Source organism: Hirundo rustica, chromosome 3 (assembly GCF_015227805.2).
Source record: "Hirundo rustica isolate bHirRus1 chromosome 3, bHirRus1.pri.v3, whole genome shotgun sequence".
Classification (NCBI taxonomy): domain Eukaryota; kingdom Metazoa; phylum Chordata; class Aves; order Passeriformes; family Hirundinidae; genus Hirundo; species Hirundo rustica.
The window spans coordinates 2,404,124-2,424,569 of NC_053452.1; the positions used below are offsets into that span (position 1 = coordinate 2,404,124).

Below are 20,446 nucleotides of genomic sequence, written 5' to 3' on the forward strand. Positions count from 1 at the left end.
GTGCTGAGGGACCACCTGCTCCCTGCTCACCAGGGGAGAACAGCTCTGCTGCTCTGCCTGCACTGACCACAACCCTTCCCTGAAGCAAAGCTGCTCCTACAAAGCTGCCTTGGAGCCACACGTTTCTGGAGCACAGGTGCCCCCTCTCCTAAGCACTCTTGAAACCTGAAAGAAACCTGGGTGCATAGGCAGGTTGGAATATGCTCAGCTCTGCTCAACCCTGCTCAGATGCCAAAGGCTTGGTAGACCAAACGGGGCCACCAGTGGGGTGAGCAGAGGCTTCCAGAAGTGGGTGTTCCTGCTCAGATTTCTTGCATGAAAGCATTGTACAACAGTTACAAGGAGTCTGAGGCTGGGAGGGCGCAATCGAAGCGGTGGTGTGGCTGCAGTGCGGATGCAGGATGTTACACAGCGTTTCAATCTGTTATGCAGGACTTAAACCATGTCACTGGAGTTAAAGGTGTTTGTGCTCAGATGCACTGCCAGAAGAAAAAACAACAAAAAAACCCTGCCACCAAAAACCAAAACAACAACTAGCTATTTCAATCCTTATTTATATGAAAACATGAGTTAATACATGGATATCCAAATGGATACACTCACCTATAGCTGCTTCTCCTGGCTGGAATACAACCTGTAAAGCACATTAATGCTCCTGCACAGATTTGGGGGCTTGAGCCTATTGTTTAAAACTAGTTTCTGCAGCCTCTTAGAGCCTCTAGATCCAAAGAACACTTAGCAGTTTAGAGGCATTTTCAAAGTAATTCAAACTTGCAATGATAAATCCTTTCTCTGACTGTCCCAGGTGCAAAAATCTTTACAGGCTCCTTTCAGACAAAGGTTTCTGAGGGTCTAATTTTAAGTAAACAGTCAGTGACCTACACCACTTCTTTAAAAAAAAAAAAAAAAAAAAAAAAGGCAAAAAGCCAAACCCAACAAACCCCAATAAAACAGAAGTTGAATCTGTAGGGCCAAATTCAGAAGAGGAAGAAAAAAAAAAAAAAAAAAAAAAAGGGAGCTGGCAGAAAACCTAGCACAAGAACATCAAATGTAGCAGCATTAACTCCCACTGCCATTCTGTTCCTCTTCAAATAATTGAAGATCATATAGAACTGAACTCATTGAGTCAATGCAGTGAATGCACAAATCTTTCTGTTTTAACCCTTCACAAAACGTGTAACTCCTTAGATTATGTGCAAAGAGGTTAAAAAAAGAGAGAAAAAAAGACTGAATGAGTACATCAGATGCTTTTAGTGACTATGCCTGTGGTAATGATTCATTTTGTCTCTCTACATTCCCTAGTGCTAGCACGGCTAAGAGTCAGCAGAAGCTCTTACTGTATATGCAGGTAAGCAGATTGTGGGTGATGCCTGCATTTCTGAACTCTACCCAAAGCCACCCCATAACCGTCAGAAATGCATTTTACCTTTCTGAAGAAAAAGTGAACTGCACAAATTTATTTAGGTTCTCCTCTAACCTTTTTTTTTTAATGTTCTTCCACTTTAAAGGAAGCTGTTTATTTATAGTGACCATTAGCCAAAGGCTAAAAGAGGTTTACACCTAATTAGTATTCCCAAGCAAGGATGAAACACTAAATCACTGCAAACCCACCCAGCATTTAGGTCCTCCCAACAGGACAAAGGAAAAAGCTGAAAATCCACCATTTATCATCAGATTCCCCTTCTTTCACACCTCTTAAATGGTCTCTTTCTTCCTCCCACAGCGGCTCTGGGGTGCTAATGTCCTTGAAATGTGGCAAGGGTCTGGAAGAAGGGAGAGGCAGCTCTTCTCTCTGGTCACACCCATAGGACACAACACGTGTGGGCATTTGCAGGGCTGCAAAAGAAAATAGCAGGGGAAAAAGAAAAAAGAAAAGAGATGTCCTGAGCAGGGATGGGATGAAAGGTAGGGAATAAGGCGCTGCAGGTGGCATAGGGCTCCCTAAAGCCTGTGGTGGTTTTCTGTGACAGCCATAAGCGGGTTGCTCAAACAGTAATGATTGTCCCCTTTTATTTTTGCCTTTGGTGAGGGGGGCAAAACAGAGACATAATTGGAGTACAGAAGGGGACAAGTCAAGGGAAAGGAGCAGACCCAAGAAACGAGGAGGAAGAGCTGCATTCCTGTTGACAGTGCTGCTACCGAGTCCAGGGTCTTCCCTTGTCTGACCACTGGACAGCAGCAGGAGAAGGAAATAACACGAGGTGTATCACTGAGCCTTTCCCTGCTTCTTCTCCCAGCACACGTGGGACGGGCAGAAGGCTCCCAAACCCCTCTTTCTTTCACAGAGACCCACTTCCCTGCAGAGGTTCAACTCCACAAACCACTTTCTATGGGATTGCTTTGTAGGAGGGAAGGTGCCAACGACTGAGCCCTAACTCCTGCCTGCAGAGTGAGGAGTCTGCCCACCCAGAGCAGCCAGCCCCAGGTACTGCAGGGAGGCATCAGCGCTTTGGCAAGAGCTGGGCAGAAAGAGGCACCCACTGCAGCCAAGCCAGGGAGGGACGATTGTCCATCTGCTATCACTCGTGCCCCAGTGCATTTCCTAGTCATCCACACCCAGGGGACATTCACTGAGCAAAAAAGCCACAATAAACCCCAGCTACTCTGCTTGCTTACCTACCACCTACAGTAGAGTTAACCTGCATGTTAAATCTTTTCCTTTTTTCCCTTTTTCCCCGCAGAATCTGCTCTTCTGCTAACTTTACTGTACTCTTGCTGGATGTTCAGCCCCTGCCACAAGAGCGAAAGAAGTTAGGCAGATGTCGAAGTGCGGAGAATTTGACTCCATGCACGTGCCCAAGTGCTATTGCCAAGAAGGTCAGCATACAGAAACTTCTTTTTGCTGGCAGTGCTCTTCAAAGGAAACTTTTCCTTCTCTGAGCAGCTGGGAAGGTGCAAGTGCCTGCTCCTTACTCAAGTTGTGGGGTTCAAAGAAAGAGCCGCCCCCAAGAACATCAGTGCATAACTCCTTGCCAGCAAAAAGGGAAGCCTGGCATTCAATGGGTTTGTTTCTGTTTTAAAACCAGAACAACCTAAACCAAATCACCTCTGTTAGACAAACACTGTCTTCCATGAGATGTTCAGGTGAAAGACCTCAGCCTCCCAAGATCTTTTTGCCAGCTGCCACAGCTGATGTGGGCACAACAATGAGAAGGAAACGCATTTGTTGTTTTGAACTCCGCTTTCTCTCATTTAGCCAAGATTCCCCTTAAATAAATAGAAGTGGGGAGATCTTGGAATAAGCCTTAGCAAGTTTTAATCGCACTTTTTCTTCTTGCAAGCGAGCCGTCATTCAGTAGCTAGGTGGTTCTAAATAAAGAACTCTAGTCAACAACAGGAAATAACTCCCACAGAAAAAAAAAAAAAGGGCAGAATACAAACTCGCAGAGACTCTCGTACATAGCAGACAACGGCCTTTTGTTCCATGCACATTAAGTCCCAAATCTTTACTTTTCAGAACATGTTCTTACTCTCAGTAATTAAAACTTATTTTTTTATTTGTCGCAAGTGCAGGCCCCTTCCTTGCCTTCCTCCCAAAAAAGTCAGTCACGTTAAGAGTCAGAAAATCACAAGATATTCCCATTTTTACTCATTCATTTAGTATGTACGGACATTCTAGGAATGCCACACGATGACCAGGATTTTAAAAAGCTACTGATGTCGGGGGATTTTATCCTTTTTTCTTTTTTTTTTTTTTTTTTTTTTTTTTTTGGCAGAGTGATGTGCAGTGCCATCTTCTCAGCTGCAGTTTACATCCTTTACAATGTTCAGAAACCACTGCACGTTCAGAAAGTACAAAGCACCTGGTCTGTGGGAGGGGGACAGAGGAGAAACCACACATCTCTAGCCACTTATTCAAAACTCAGGCTAGTGTCTAGAATCATCAGCTTTTAAATTATACAGCACATCACACGTAACAGGCCAATGACTGAGCAGAGGCACTGAGCAACACGTTCAAAATGCACAATAAAGAAATCCCTTAAAGAATACACTGGGTGTTTCCATCTGGCTTTGAAAAAGTATGGTTTTAGTGTGCCAGGGGGGGAATTTTAAGATGGCTGCTGCTTGTTGGCTGCTCTGGATAGGTCTCTGCAGGAGATGGGAGAGCTTCTTCAGGGACATTGCTATCACCTGTGGCAAGTGTCCTCTGGAACACGAACACAGATACAGCAGATTTTAGTGGCCAGCTGATTCCAGCATCTCTCCATCAAGTCACCTGATGTGCCTCTGTCACACTGCAACTGAACTGCAAAACCAATTTTCATTCTAGAAATAGAATGTTTGAATTGTTATACGGCTGCAAGAAGCAGGGTTAGAGTTCCAGGCTGGATTTTCGTCTCCGGAATACGTGAACCGGCTCAGTGTGCACGCGTGTGTACCGTGTGCTCGTGTGCACATGCAACCATCAAAAGTTTACACAAAGAACAAATCACATTTGCTTCCTCATGCACAAAGAACACACAGGATGAAAGCAACTCCACATTCAATTCTAGCCCCGAACGGGTGGCTGTATTTTAAAGTCCTCAACAGTGGCTTCAAACCTGAGCTTGCAATTACAGCCTTTTCTTGTTTAGAAAATAGAAGTCGCTGCTGACAAATCCAGACTCCGGAATCTTCAGAAAGGAATAAAAATCAACGAGGTAAAGTATCCTGGAGCAGCTGTCCCACTGTTTCCCAGCTTTCACCCATGAGGTTACATACTACAGTGATTTCAGTGGGACCAGCACACTTTAAAAGATGTAGTCTCCCTGTCTTTTTCTCTCTCTCGCTGAATGATATTTCTGCCCACATGCACTGACACATACCGTGTCTAACAAGGCTGTGATTCATTTTCAGTTCTAGTCATGCTCACAAGTGATGCAGTGCACTAGCTGTGCCTTCAGGATCTGCGTAATTTAGCTTCATTTTCTCTGCCCCCACCCTGCATTAAGTGAAGTTCCAACAAAGCCAAGTCATCACCCACCAACTCCCCCTCCCACCTGCTTGGGGGATGTGTACAGCAGGAATCTGAATAATAATAATAATAATAATAATAAAAATAATAAAATTAAATTAGTTTTTTTAGAAAGAGAGAGGAGGGGATGAGAGCTTGAGAAATATCATGAATTGTTAGAAAGCTTTCTAACAGTGAATAATGTGAGTGAATAATGATAATGGGATGTATACTACCAGATCACTGAGGCAGCTGTATCAGCCCTGAATCATCTCCCCACACACGTTAAAAGCAGTGCCGTGTCTTGCATCGTGAATATCCTGCGAGTTCACGCTAAAAAGTGATTGACATTGAAGCCAAACCCCTGATTTATAGAGGCAAACACCTCCTCAGCCCCTCCCAGGGTAGCCTGGTGGCAACCACTCGCTGGTGCCCTGCCCCTTGCAGCGGCTTTGCCCAGGCGACAATGTCAGCGGGAGCCGTCAGCACGTCCCAACTGCAAACCTCCCGCACCCAGTGGCCACCATCCATCACGAACTGCACACGGTGGTTTTGTGATACAAATTACAAGCTGCTTCTGAGCTAAGCTCCGTGTATTTGAGGCATGAGGCCAAGCTCGAACAAAGTGAAAGACAGGCTTTTTATTTGATAAATCTCATTATCTCGCTGGCATTCAAAATTCATCTCAGACACAGAAATGCATCACAAAGTCGTTCTCTAGTTACTTGGAAGAGGCAAGATACTTTAACACGTAAGTTAAAAGGTGCTTACACACCCACCACACTAATATTTCTAGCTCTCCTCCACCCTCCACCTGGAACCATGTTTTGATGGAACAGAAAACTTGATTTTCTAAAGAAAAACAAGTAAATCACATTTCCTCAGCAAAGATCCCTAGACAAAAGCGAGTCACTGAAGACTCCTTCAAGCAGATCTTAGTGATCTGCATGATTTCCTTAATCCCTAACCAATGACACAGGAGAAAAGGAACTAGCACCAAAAGCTAGAAGGTGCTTCAACATCACAGGTGTAATACTGAGAGGGTCACTGTCACCACAGAGTTACAGTGAACTAAATGAACACACATCACATTTCTGCCTTTACATAAAACATCTACGTGGTGGGAGCTTTGCACAAGTCAGGCACAGCCTCCCAAGCTAAGCAGCCTCTCCTGTCGCTGACCCCCATTCATGACCAACGTGATCATGCCAGAGTAGGGATTAAATTCCCTACTTGCTGTAGAGGTCCATCTCCTTCCCTTCCTCACTCCCCAAGTGCTGACTCAGTTTGACTGTGCACTTGCTGGAACATCCCCACTTCAGGTCCTGTAGAAGAAGACTCCAAGAGGACACCAGAATTTTGGGCTACCCAAGGCTTGTCCAAGCCTAATGGTTGGGTGGAGTTTGTCTCTCCACCTTCCCATCAACATCCTCTTTTCTGCCAGGACAAGCCTGGGCTGATCAGGAGCCGAAGAAATACATTTCCTCGTGGTCATTTCTTCCATATCCATTCTCCCCCCCAGAAGCTCACAGCTGTATCAAAGGAACGAAGGAGTGACCACAGCCAGGGAAGGGCTGATCTGCATTTCTGATGTGTAACACACATGACTGTGAAGGGACCGGATCACCCCATGAGGCCGGGATCACGAAGGGCTCTGGGAGCTCTGAAACTTTTGGAGGAGGATAATTCCCAGGGCTGGATGCTCACTGGGAGTAACGGGTCAGGCAAGGAAAGCAGCGGACTGTCATTTTGGCAGATGGACTACTGCCTCATTTTGCAAATTGAAGAAATGAAGCACGGGGAAACTACGGGCTGGCTTATTGTGGAAATGAAAGTCAAGGCCGCGTGTTTTGATTTCCTGAGCTCTCCACACAAGTCCAGCCTTCTTCATCCACGAAGTCATGCTATAAACATCCTCAGAGCCTACACCTCTCATTTGCTTTATGACTGTGGCTTCCAACCTTCCACAGTTTGCAGGTCCCTTCACACCTTCCAATAGGGCTGTGCATTTAAACCTGCTGACGACGGCCTTGCTTTCCCTGGTTTTCCTGCACACCTTGCACGTAGCTCGTGGATCCTCATGTGTCTGCTGTCTGTGGCCCTCTGCAGATTCCTGGGTGCCCCTCTCTTCCTACCAATCCCTACACACCACAAGAGCCAGCAGCAGGCATTTTCAAAGTGGCCCTAACTCTGTCTAGCTGCCCTAATTCGAGACAAAAGCGCAGAGCTTCCCTGTCATTTCAGCATTTCCCATCTCAAGGTATGGGAGCTGTTGATCTCCCACATGAAAATGCATTATGCTGTCAGCCCAGCCTAAGGGCTGTTATTTAATTTACTTGAGGAGGTAAGTGAAAGCCCCTTCATGCAAATGCTTACAATGTGATCTGGAAAACAGCAGGCATAATTAGATAAAATGGCAGCAAAGCCCACCAGGGAAATAATGTTAATTCATGAGGATTTTCCTCTCCACCTCCCTCTCAGCAAGGTTTGAAGCCAAGGAGGGGAGGAAAAAAAATAAAAGAAAAAAACACAATGCACCTCAATGATCTATCAAGTAGAAAAACAGGACAGCAACCAGTGGGGTCATCTAGAAGATGCCTCTGCACGACACCCCTGGCAGGTCTTGCAGCTCATGCTCCTAAGTGATGCAGCACTGAAAGCAAAAATTGCTCTGTCACTGTCATAAGTTAATCTGAGTAGAGACATAATGAGCCATCACCCCTAAACTTCACATCATCTCCTGACCAAGGCCTAGCCAGGCCATGGAGATTTGTCACAAGGGAGCATCGCTACAGCCGCCTGCCCCCACTAACAATAACAACGCCAGAACTCGCTTTTGCAAGTCTTGAAAGGAGATCTGTCATTTCCAACCCACTCATGAATTCTTTCCCTCAAAAATATCCAGGAAAAAGGGTTCTGACCAAACTGCCACAGCACTGGTGGTAAAGGGGAGCACGAGGACACCCCGATGCCAGCAAATGTGGCAGCGATCCAACAGAGAGAAGCTCTCCTGGTGACCTCAGGAAACCACAGCTCTGTGTTTCTGGTGCTGCTGCCTTCTCCCTCCCACCTAGAAGCCAGCCAGGAAAGCCACCTCCTGATCGCTGACCTGCCACTACCAAAATGGATTCCAATTAGCCAACTCACTCACGGCTATTAGGAAAGAGAGACATTTTTTGTTGTTGAGTAATTACTCCTCATGAAATGGCTTACATCCCTAGTTGATTAGGTCACAACACACTGTGAACAAATTGATGTAACAGAGATATCTTTAACCTGATAAATTAAGGCATACTTTCTCAATATAGAAAGCTTAATTGAAGCCGTGCATGGGGTATTTACCAAAGGCATCTAGAAACAGAATTGTAACACGCACAAACAAACAACGGTTGAGATCCAAAGACAGCAGCCCATACACAACCAACACACATACTTATTGGAGGGCGAAAAAAAAAAAAAAAAGAGGCTAGTTTGTCTGCTTACTGTGAGGATAGCAAATGACTCAAAGTGAACGGAGTAGTTTGACATCAGCAGTTAAATATGTAAAGGCAAAATTCAGGTGGCACGTGTGAAAGAAAAGAGATTTTGTTTCTTTGCTCCCCTACATACTTTCCCCTGTCTATCAGAGGAGAAAAACCTTTTTTTTTTTTCTTTCCCTGGTCAGGGATTTACTTGCTGCAGCAATTAGAGACACACAAAATGTACAGAAAGCCTGAATAACTACACAGTAAAGGTGCCACAGCGAGGAGTCCCAAAATACAGCCCATGAAGTCCCCCTAGAAGAATCTTGAAGTCAGCCTGGGTTGTATTACAAATAAGTTTGATTACATTTTCTCTCCTTTCACCAGGTCCTAATCTTTAGCGCTTCCCCACAAACAAAACTTCATCTGCCTGGAGAACAGCGGCTCCTCCAGCCTTTCTATCAAGTCAGCCGTTGTAGCACACTGGTTTATTTAAAACCAAACCCAATTGACCAAGCCCGTAAATACTGACTGCTTCCTGATTTTGGGACTTGCCCATCTATTAAAAAGGAAGCCGTTCACTTTACAGACCGTGGGCCTGATCTTTCAAACAGTTTCGCCTGCGCTTAGCAGGAGCACGCGAGCACTTCGGTCCAATGTAAGCATTCGCTGAAGTGAGGCCAATGTTTCCTGCTGTAGTTAAAAGCACATTATACAGCGAGGATGGAAAAATATGTCTGCGACACAAAATCAACCCTTCTCTTCCCATTTCGGGATGAGGGGGCCTGGAAAGCACTCTCAGCGCTAAATGTATGTGACGAGGGCCCGGGTAGAGCGAGTGCCACGAACGGCCTTACACCGTGTTGGCTTTCTAAGTCGGGAAACCAACTGGGTGTCATTTAATCTCCCAGATTAAAATCACTTAGCGAATATTGTATTGTTTCAGCGCTCTCGCTGTCAGCGCCGCGCTGGGGGCCTCGCCGGCGCTCTGCTGCTCGCTAACTCACCACTAATGAAACCTCGCGCAGGAGCAGCTGCCGGAATCTGTGTCAAACTGCATCTGGCACCCATCTATCTTCCAGCCATCTAAATTCACCTCTGAAATCATACAAAAGCAGCCGCAGAGCTCCCTGCAGCCACTCCAACACACCAGGCTTTGTCTCATCAAGCCTGTTAAGCAATTTGAAGCAATTTATTTTTTTTAATTTGCCTTGTGTTTTACAGTGGCAGCTTTCACAAAAGCAGTGAAGAAGTTAAGAAAAAAATTGGAGGGGGGGGAAGTGCCCCTTTTTCTTTTTTTTTCTTTCTTTTTTTTTTTTTAAGGAGAAAAAAAAGCCTGTCAAGCTCTCAGTAGACTATCATTAAACCAGTTTTGGCTGAAACTGTATGTTTAGGGGTTTTCCAATGGAGACACTCTGGTGCCTGCAACACTCAGACAGGGAGGGGAGGCTTCTATACAATTGTTGAATTGTTGTCATGGCTATTAAATATGCTGCAGCACTAATACCCAACAGGGCTGAAGGTTTGTCGTGTACCGGCTCTGGAGAGGTATCGAAAATACTGGGATTAACTAGCAGATAACTGAGTTATACAAACACTGAATAAAAGATTCAATCAAAAGTTTTAAAAGGTTGATTAACTTCACTCCAAACCCTTCCCCCCCGCCTTCAAATTGAGGCTTAAAGTAGCCTGTAAATTAAAAATATTTTACATTTACCGTAGCGTTAATTTGACCGAGTCTCCTCTAACGTCTGGGGTAAAACTGTCTCTTTCTCTCTTTGCATTTTCTGCAGAGGACAGGAGTTTTGCTGCACCGTCTCGCTGGACTCACGAGTGGCAGTTTGAGAGAGCGGCGCAGCAAAGCCACGACTTGCTGACTAAAACAGGTCAATGAAAAACAGGCTAGTGACTGAAACTGAAACTTCTCATTTCTCTCAAGAAAAAGGGTGTATCGTCAAGACAGAGCCTAGCATGTCTATTAAGCAACTTTCAGAGCAGCGGCGCTCGGCACAGCAGCACGGCGAGCTCTCCCAAGCCAGGCCCCGCCGGGACAGACGCCGTCCTCCCCAGGCCGGAGCCCAGGCAGCTGCCGGGAAGGAGCATTAAAGAACACGCTGTGCAGAGGGCAGGGGATGTGATGTGCTGGGCTCCCCTCCCAGGATGAAGTCGTCCATCCAGCCAAACAGGTCGTGATCCAGGTGTCGGTGACATCCAGCCGTACGGCACGGAGGACTCGAGGTGAGTGTGCCGGGCCTTCCGTAAGGGCAGTGGTGGGCGAGTTTGGGAGGCGTTTCCTAGACTGAACGCTGCAAACTACGGAAGGAGCAGGAGAAACAGGATCTGTCAACCCATCTAATTAAGGAGCGTTCTCCCCACGCAGATTCATACGCATCTCTCCAGGCTATAGGGCCCTCATTTCTTGCCTCAGCCCAAAACAGACCGACTGTATTTTGTATTTCTATGACGATTTGTTCTCAGCACTTCTCAGGAAGAAGCCCAATGTACATGTCCTATGAAAATGATCACGTGCTCATAGATGCCTCTGTCTCTGCTGCTAATTCCATTGTGCCCATTCGCTGTGCAGCTAGCCTTTTACAGCAACTGAAATAATATGAAAAAAAAAATTTGCAGAAATGCGTGCTCCTTTCCTGTGAGCTTCCCAAAGTAACCACTGCAACAAGAAATCCCATTTTTGAGCAAAGGCCACCAGTTCAACTGCTGGCATTGATTTCTCCTCTATCCACTAACTAAAAAGGAGATTTAGATGTGCCCTGCATAGGGTCACTTTATACAGATGTCCAAAATGAAATCACCATTGCTAAAAGGCTGAGAGAGCATCCTGGGCAGTCCCCTCCAGCCCCTAGTTGAGCTCAACAGCAGGACTGACAACAGCCCCAGGACTGTGGCCACCAGGAAAAGCCACAGAGATCGACAATTCATTTTTTACAGGCCAATGGGCTGACCTCTGGGCAGCAGCGGAACAAGTCAGCATAAAGGCGACAAAGCTCCATATACACCGTTATAAATCATCCAAACCAACCAGCAGAAAATCCGCGCACTGATCGTGTCAGCTTATACCTCCTCTTTATTTTCTCCCTGTGCAAACAGCGTCCTCTCCCCCATCACCTCCCAAGGCCCATCTGGAGGAGTCACGAGGGGCGTTCTCATATCCTGAAGAAGCCGGTCCTGCTCGCCGAGCGCTCACCGACGTCACGCCAAGAGGTGACGCAAGCCGTGAGGTGACTGCTGTCCAGGTGGTGGGGTGTGACCTATTTCTGGGCTACAGGGGTTTGGTTTGGGAGGAACGTGCAGTGTCTAGTGATGGAGGTGGGAAGAGGAGAAAATTGTTGTAAGGAAGTCAGGAACTGATCGCGTTCTACGTATTGGCTCCGTGTTTCTAGAGGGGACTAAGAGGCCAAAACAAAAGCAGTGCCACAGCCTCAGGATCTCAACATCGATCTGGAGTGGAAGTAAGAAGGAGAAAGCATCCCCACTGTAGGAAGCAGAAACTTTTGCTGTTTACAGAACTAACCTGCCCCCAAAATCTGTTTTCCTTAACAGCATATGGCATCAAAAGGAGAAATACCTTAAAGACACAAAGGGATTTCACTCCTCCCTCCCTCCCCTGCCCTCCAACAAGCACGTTCATTCAAAAACAACCTGTCCAGCACCACTACCAGGTGTCTCAGGTTTTATGCATGAATAAGCTGTCCTCTAAGTGGCACAAATGTTCATTTACCAAGTGGAGTATTTCTCCAATCATTCAACTCTGACATGATATATGCAACCAAATAAGCTCTGTAGCAACAGGGTAAATTTTCCCAGCTAATTCTCCCTCTTGCAGGATTATCTTTGGCATTGGGCTGCAGCATGATTGGTTTGCTTGTCACTTGATGGTTTTGCCACATTTTAGAGCAGCTATGCTGACCCAAAAGGAGACCAGCACCGTCCTACACAAACAAACAGTATTTGAACATTTACAGCATTGCCCTCAAGTTGCAGCCCAGGGTGCAACCCACCGAGGTTGTGAAGAAAAGGGAAGCAAATGCACTTGATTCGCACAATGCATAGCACTCCTTTAATTAAAGGAGCCTCTCAGTTGATCTGTACCTACTTTCCTGAAATCTTTGGGGCTTTCCAACCCTCACAACACCTTCATCCATAGGGAATTCTCTGCATATTTCTGTGCTAGCATTTTGTCTGGTATATACAAGCCTGATAGGGCTGTGGTGGGTTTGTATTATGTGGCATGTGCACACTGCCTACCCAGAAAACAAATATAACCTCTCCAAAATACCCCATTCCCTCTATTGATTACAAAAAGCTCCTCAGTTCCAATTTCCAGGGACTCCTAGAAGAGCAGGCAGCCTTGGTGCCTACATCCCTTAAATATAATTTGAGGGGAATTATTGTTTCAATAATAAAGGGAAGCTTTTTTTTTTCATGAGGGAAACCAGAAAACCAAACAGAGCTTCTTTATATCAGGTGCTGTGTTCACATAATGAGTTTTTCTGTGGTGTAATAGTTTTCAAAACAGGGCAGCCAAGAATTGCCTTTTCCAGTTATCTATAAATCAGGGTTGGAGAGGATAGAAACAGTTCCAGAGTATGGTATGCATCAGTCTGAGCAATGACTCCAGAGAGTCATGCAGGTAAACAGCTACACAGCATCAATTAGCAATACAAAAAAAAAAAAAGAAAAAGAAAAAAAAAAAAAAAAAGCCATCAACAAAACAGAGTACAGGGAGAAAAAGCTTACAACTTTGCCAACCGGCCACTTATCTCCTTGAAGACAGGGGAAAGGGAGCTACCTCAGATTGTAGGGGTCACCAGAAGAAGGCACAGAGATCAGAGCATGGAGCAGTATGAGCAAGGAGGGAAGCCTCCTGAATAGAGAGGAAAATAAGAAATTGGGCAGGGGGCTTTGCAGGCAAACGTGAGATAAAACAGTTTATATATATACACACAGCTGCAAATTGGCACAGAAAGAGCTCCAGAGCAAGCAGATGGGGAGGGAAAGGCAATGGCAAGAGAGGGATCTAGACCTGATTACAGCAGAAAACAGTTTGGGCGCTTTTTTTTTTTTTTTAAATTTCCCCACATTCATCTGGATAAAAATAATAAGGACTGAAGTGTGCATCCAAGGGGTCAAGGATGGGAAGATTTACCACACCAGAAGCAAAAGATGACCCAGTTTGGACAAGAGGTTTAAGCAGAAGAAAAATCAAGAGGAGAGAAGGAAGCCTGGAAACTTGTGTGGAGAAGATAGCAGCAGGATTTAGCAACCAAAAGGAATGGGAAGGGGGATGGGTAAGGAGAGGGGAGTTAAAAACAACAGAGTTACAGCTATGTTTCATGGCACTAATTCAGCAAAGAAACAGCCTCAAATGGATGTAAACAATGGACTATTCATTAGGGGTTTCATTCCCTGCAACCCAGCAAACTATTGTCTGCAAGTTTTAAATACTCCCTTCAAACACACACAAACTAAATTACAGAAAACGTGAAACATCAGGTAATCTCAACAACGTGGTCTCAAAATCACTGCCTTCAAGCATGCACTATGCTCGGCAGACTCTTCTTCCAACCATCTGACAGCGCGTGGAGGAAAATAAATAATTAACACACATCTGGGGTCAGACTGTGAGCTACAGCACCCGGCCTGAAACTGAGTAAAGGAGAGGCAGTGACCAACAGAACATGTGGATTGAGCTCTGGGGAGCCTTTCCAAGCTGTCCCACCCCAAGCATCCTGTCCACCTTGCTATGGGAGCCTCCCACACTGGTAGATGATGATGTGTGCTCCTATCCCACACTACCCATCTGACACGGCAGCTGAAGAAGCAATTCAAAGTTTGGGGCAACATTTTCAGTTGCAGAAGGTTCAGAGTTCTCCTGATGCCACTATTACAGTAAAGGACAGCTTGACTAGGTAGAAAATACGTTTGACACCTGGTTTTGCTCACCTGAGCTTCATCTCTTAGAGCTCTCCAGCAATAGCCTTTCTTGAGCACCAAAGTACACAGCAGGACATGCAGGTGTGATCCAAATATCCTTGTCTTGTTCTCAAAGGTGACTTGGCTCTTTGGACTTCCCCAGAGCAAGCCTCCAATCCTTCCCTCCCCCAGAGGGAAGAGGTTTGTGCTTCCCAGGAAAGGGCTAGCAACCATGGGAGGCATTTGTAAGGGCAAGATGGAAGAAGAGGCAGATAACCTGGGCTTTCTTTTTCCTCATCTATTGAAGGCATCTGCATAAGGGACCTTCCACAGGGTGTCCTTCCTGTATTCACAGGAAAAGGCTCAAAGGACCCATCCAGTCTGCAGACCTGCAGAGCACAGGCTGTACATCCTCACCCAGCATCTCTCATGCCTGGTAGGATGTGACCCATCTTTCAGGAATCTGGAGGACTGCAGGGAGCAGCTCCTGACAAGAGGCTGTCTCACAGCTCTTCTTCCTCATGCCCAGGTCCAAAGGTACATTAGCACAGTGACTCTGCTCAGTGTTACATCACGTTGCTCCCACCAGGAATTACACAAACGTACGGAGACCTCGGACTCCCTTCAGGTTTTCACCCAACTTCTTCAAACTCCTGCTTGCACTGAAGGTCTGTGGAGATGAGGGACAGAATCACAGACTCTGCTGAGCTGGAAGGGACCCACAAGGATTGTCAAGTCCATCTCCTGGCCCTGCACAGAACCATCCCCAAGAGTTCCACCATGAGAAGGGACGAGTCTTTTCTTATCCTTATTTTTGGGCATATGGGCAACAACAAAGCACCTCGTTTTGTTTTGTCTGTTATCCAGAAGTGCCATGTGTTTCACTGAGCGGAAGCACGCAAACAACACACGGCCCCACACAGGGAAAAACCGGCCTGGAAAAGTGGCAGGAGGGGAAGAACTTGGCAGTTTTAATTCAGTTTGTGTCATTCACATTGCATGGACTCTCTTTATTCATGCTACACAGTGCACAAGCAGCACACACGACAAATCGCTGTCCACCAAACTGGGAGAAATGAAGACAGAGAAGCTGAAAACACACAGATTCATTTGTGGTTCCCCTCTGATCTCAGAATGCTTCACATTTAGGGTTCATGGAGTATCTCAATATAGCAAACACACACTGACAACTACTACAGTTTAGGGACACCTTCACAACTACCACATGGGCAGCAAGAAGCAAAATCCTTGTGTACAACACTGAAACTCCCCTTTCCAGCTCTCTGAAAGGCCCACAAGGCTGCCCCCAAAGGCAGCCTTTGAGGTTATAGGAGGCAAGTCCCAGAGCTTCTGCAGCTCTGTATGTGTTTTAATTTTAACCTAAACCTTCAGTGGGAAGGAAGACAATTTCTACTTCTTTTCAGTTCAAGGACAGCCAATAAAACGTGAACTGAAGGTTGGGCAGAAAAACTGAGGAAGCGCAGAGAGAGTGGGTGCTGTAAGTCACGTGTGGTCTCCAGCATATGGATAACAGTCATGCTTAAATAAGGAAATCAAATGTCACTCCGCTGCCACCCTGTCGAAAATTAATCTCTCTACTGGTTCCCGAGAATACGCAGCTTCAAAAGCTGAGTGCCTGGTTGCAGGAACAGGCAGACAGTAGAAAACACAGGGAAATAACTGGAGTTTGTTCTGCTCCTCTTTTAACCAAAGTCCTTTTTATCAAGTGCTTTTTCACTGAGCTGTACAAGAAAAGGAAGCAGCAGAGGAAGGCAGCAGAGGGAGGAGGGAAGGGAGAAAATACAGCATTTCCCATCAGCTCTACCAAGGGAAAGGCATGTTGGGGAAACAGAAGAGCTGGCTGCAGATCATTCCCAGACAGACAAGAGCAAATGAGCAACAAAAAGGACTAACACATGGAGATCAGCAAAAGGAGAACCAGCACACAGGGGAAAGACCAAGAGAATGCATAGGAGGGGAAAAGAGGATGTGAGAAGGCTCTTCTGGTGGGACAAACTCCTGAGGAAACAGCCAAACACACACCACCACTAAGAATCAAACAGAAGCGGCTGAACGTGTGAAGAAAGCATCCCAACACAGAGGAGAAGAGGTTCTGTCTGAGAAAAAAAAAACACATGGTCTTGAGAAACCCCAACAAGAAAATAAATGCTAGATAGGAGATGATAACAAGAATGTAAAACAAAAGCCAAAAAACAGCAACAGAAGCCAAAAAGGGGTTTGACTTTCTTTTACACACTTCAATCTTCACTCGAGTCTAACTTGGAGAGCACCAAATCTCAATTTCAGCAAAAAAAGATCCCAGTTTGAATTAGTCAGCCCATAAAGGATATTTAGTCATCACCTCTAATCAGCCTCCTATCATGACCAAGGACATGCCAAATATGTGAAGTAGACTAGGTTTAAAAGCTAAAGCAGTACCAGAAATAGTAACAATTCCTGGCTGAGTCACATTTGAAGCTACACACATTACCCATTCAAAGGATTTAATTTGAACATTGTTATTGTTGAAACTTGTTGGTTTGCCTTATTTTGGTAGCTCAGATGAGTAGGAACAACACTTCCTGTCCTACGGACGAGATGCTTTTTGATCGTTACAGGGTTTTTCCTTCCTCCTGTTCCCAGCCTTCAAACACCTCTACTGATGGGAACTTTCCTTGCAGACAGCATCCTTCCCAAGGACAGACCTAGAGAAAAGAGGACTTTTCCTTAGAGTTTTAACAGAGACATGGGGGCTGATGGAAATGTTCGCTTGGGTGTATGCACTGCGGGAGCCAATGAAGCTGCAACCAAATGTCTTCACTCTTTCTCCTGTAACTTGATACCTGGCTTTAGCGATCCCTCCAGCTCCTGAATTAGGAATGGAAAATATGAGAGCCCTGCTTCACAGCAAAGGTTTAGAGATGGGGGAGGAAGGAAAAAAAAAAAAAAAAATAGGACATATTAGGGCTCCTTGCAAATGGTATTTGCTTTACACAGGACTTAAACACCTGACAACACCACAACTAGGCTCTGTGTAGCTATGGACACCCATGCTACAAAGCCATGTCAGAGCTGGTGGTTTGAAGACTGACCCTGAATCAGGCCTAAAGCCTGATTTCTGAAGCAATTCCCTTTACTTTGTACCTCTATGCTCCAACAGCTCTGGGTGCAAATAATGGCATTTGAAAGCAAACAGCTACCGCTAGTGCTGAGGGAGCAAGATATTAAAAACTCCAGTAGCTGTTTTTGTGCATTACTGCAGTTTGTCGCGAGAGTAAAACAGGATGCTGGGCTGAAAGCTTTATGAAAATGGTGTCCCTAATCGTCACAGTCATTTCCAAGCCCTCTGAAAAATATTTTTAAAGCATCTGTCGAGCTATATCTCTTGTTACGTGCTCTCAGCCCCAAACTGGCAAATTTCAAATCCCGAAACGGAGCACAAGAACCTTTCCCCAAAAGGGGAACACGAGCTCTCTCTCAGCACTTTGTGGTATCCCTGGCCTTCCCAGACTGCTCTCGTGCACCAGGGAAGGCTACGGTGCGCTCGCAGGCTCACCAGGAAAAACCTTTTCCCTGAGCATTGTGGCTCAGCCATTTTCAGTGACACAATTACAGCACTTGCCAAGGAGCTTGCATCACGTAACACGCTGCGAGGCTTTTCACGGCAGCGCGGCTCGCTAGCTTCCCTTCGGGGGCCCAGCCCCGAACGCCCTGCTGCAAAATGCTGCAGCTCCCAGCCCCCTGCCAGCTTCTCCCACCTCCACAGGAGCTGCAGCAGGGATCCTGCACCCCTTTCGCTCCTTCAGCCCTGTGGAGCTCAGTTTAACTCTGCCTTAGAGAGTTCACAGGGAAGGATGACTGTCGCCTTTCAGAATATCACCAGTCGTCTTGGCAAAAAGATTTACATTTTTTGATGTAAATCAGATGGGGAAGCGACAGAGGATCGGCAAAAAACCACTTTGGCTGTGTTCTCAGGACTATGAATTTGTGGTACTGCTGCTTGTTTGACCGAGGTCAGTTTTTCCTAAGGCAGGATTAAATACTGTCCGTGGAACCATATGATGCTAATGGCAGGTAGTGCTGAAGATCCAAGTGGAGGCAAAGCTTAACTTTGCCTTCTTCTTCTGATTTACAGACTGGTGAGAAGATTTCTAAAACAACAGGCCACAGCCACGCCATGTATCCATAAAGCTGGAGCTTTGCTGGGATGGTGAGGAAGGAGCAGTGTGCACTGCAAACTAAGAGTACAAAAACCCAGCAAATTAAGCAGTTTGTTCCTGAGCTGAGGTTTGTTGAGATCTGATGAGCTGCAGGATATTGGCTCTCCATCTTGCTTCCAGCTGCTTCTACAGATGTCCAGGCTCCTCGGTGCCAAGAAGAGCTAGGAGGCTAGTGAAAGCAGCTGGAAGAGAAGGAGGTGGAGGAGGAGTCAGGCTTGCACCCTCTGGGGAGGGCACAAAGAGGAGGAGGAGGGAAGCAGGCACTGCCCACACACGCTCTACAACTCTGGCCGAAGGTGCTGACCACTGGGAAAAGGCGAAATGTCCACGGAGAAGGGAATGAGGAACTTCGGAGTATTCTTTTTTTAAAAAAATTCTTGTTTTCCCTTTTTTTTTTTTTTTTTTAAGGAAGCTAGGGAAGAAAATTAGGTCATTGAGTAGCATCTCTGCAAGAATGTGGGAGCAAGGAGGGCAGAGATTCAAGAAAGAGCCAACAAGGAAAGGGAGGGAGCCAGAGAATCAGAGAGAAATGAAAGTGATCAAATATTCGTGGTGTATGCAAGAGCAAGAGAATCACTGAGCAGATGGGAGGAGGGAAGAAGAAATGATTAATAGGGAGTGTGAGGCCCTTCCCCCTCCCTCAAGCAGGACTAATCACGTGGAAGACAGCTAAAATCTTACTTCCTAATATTGCTTTGCTGTGGTAGCTGCTACGTGATGGAGGAGAGCAAGCCAATCCCCAAGACAAAAATCTCCCTAAGAGATGGGAACAAACCCCTCAGAACGAAACGACCACGATGTTTTGGCTGCTGGCACTAAAGGGACATCTGTCAGGATGGATCTGTCATATCCTGAGAGCTGATACCTGGTGCTTCTGCAGGACCACCAAGTCCTGCAGCGAGTCTGAAGATGCATTCCTGCTTCCATCCCGGTCACCTCTCCTGCCTCCAGCCTTAGAGAGCAAAATCACCGGCCTTTCCATGCAAACCAAACACACGTGTTCAACTTCCCTACACCAGCAGCCAAAAAATCTCATTGCCTGACTTCAGAGCACACCTCTGACCAAGCATTCGTGGGGCTGCACCTGGATCCGAACGTGCTGCCTCCTCAGCACAAAAGCACGGGCTGAGCTTTGCCATCCCAGCATCGACCGGAGGTGCAGGTCAGCTCTGCAGCTGCCCTGCTCTCCTGCGCTCGCTGGGCCAGAGCCAGCTCTCCTGCAATGGGAAGCACAGGCTCCCTTCCCACCACGTGCTTCTCAGGCTTGGCCATCACAAAGCAGGAGAGAGGAAGGGCCATCGCCACAGAAACAGTTCCAGATAAAAACGTTCACTAAAAAGAGGCTCCTGTGGATTTCTGGTGACAGCCTGTCACCGGGACTGCTCTGCACAAAGCTCCCAGAGGACTCGAGCACACAGTCCTCTTCCTGAAATACATGCTGAACAGCTTATTCCTTCCCACATTTTACAGGTGCTAACATGTTCATCCGTCCCCTCACTCTTTTCTTTTCTCTTTCATGAACCCAGCAACCCCAATACCTACACTTTGTCTGTATGGGTCATGTCTGCTAAATCATCCATTCACGCTATTTTTCTCTTTCCTTTTTTTTTTTTTTTTTTTTGACCCACTTTTCAGTTGTTTTGCTGTCTTTAAAGGATGTGAGCAGAAAACTGGTTCAAGACTCCAGCTGAGAGCTCACCAAGCTGAGCTGACTGGAAGGATCACTGTACCCTTTTGGTTATAAACCTCAGCTTGGCCTTTTTCACAACTGTGCGAGGCTGGTGACTCACAGTCAGCCTGGAATCCACCATCAACTCCATCACCCCCTCTGCAGAGCTGCTGCTCAGCCAGCCATCTCCCATTCTGGGTCTGAGCAGCCCATTATTCCCACCTAAGTT

General features: G+C 46.3%; 1 protein-coding gene across 3 annotated transcripts in view; it reads right to left on the bottom strand.

The window, feature by feature from the left end:
- Positions 1-20,446, bottom strand: part of SERTAD2 (SERTA domain containing 2) — a 78,520-nt gene that overhangs the window by 27,079 nt on the left and 30,995 nt on the right. Inside the window, exon 1 of one of the 3 annotated variants that reach the window (XM_040059206.2) lies at positions 1,693-1,717. The exons of the other annotated variants lie outside the window; for them this stretch is intronic. The gene's annotated coding sequence lies outside the window, so the exon portion shown is untranslated. Of the gene's footprint in view, positions 1-1,692; positions 1,718-20,446 lie in introns of those variants that run through there. 3 annotated transcript variants of the gene reach the window in all.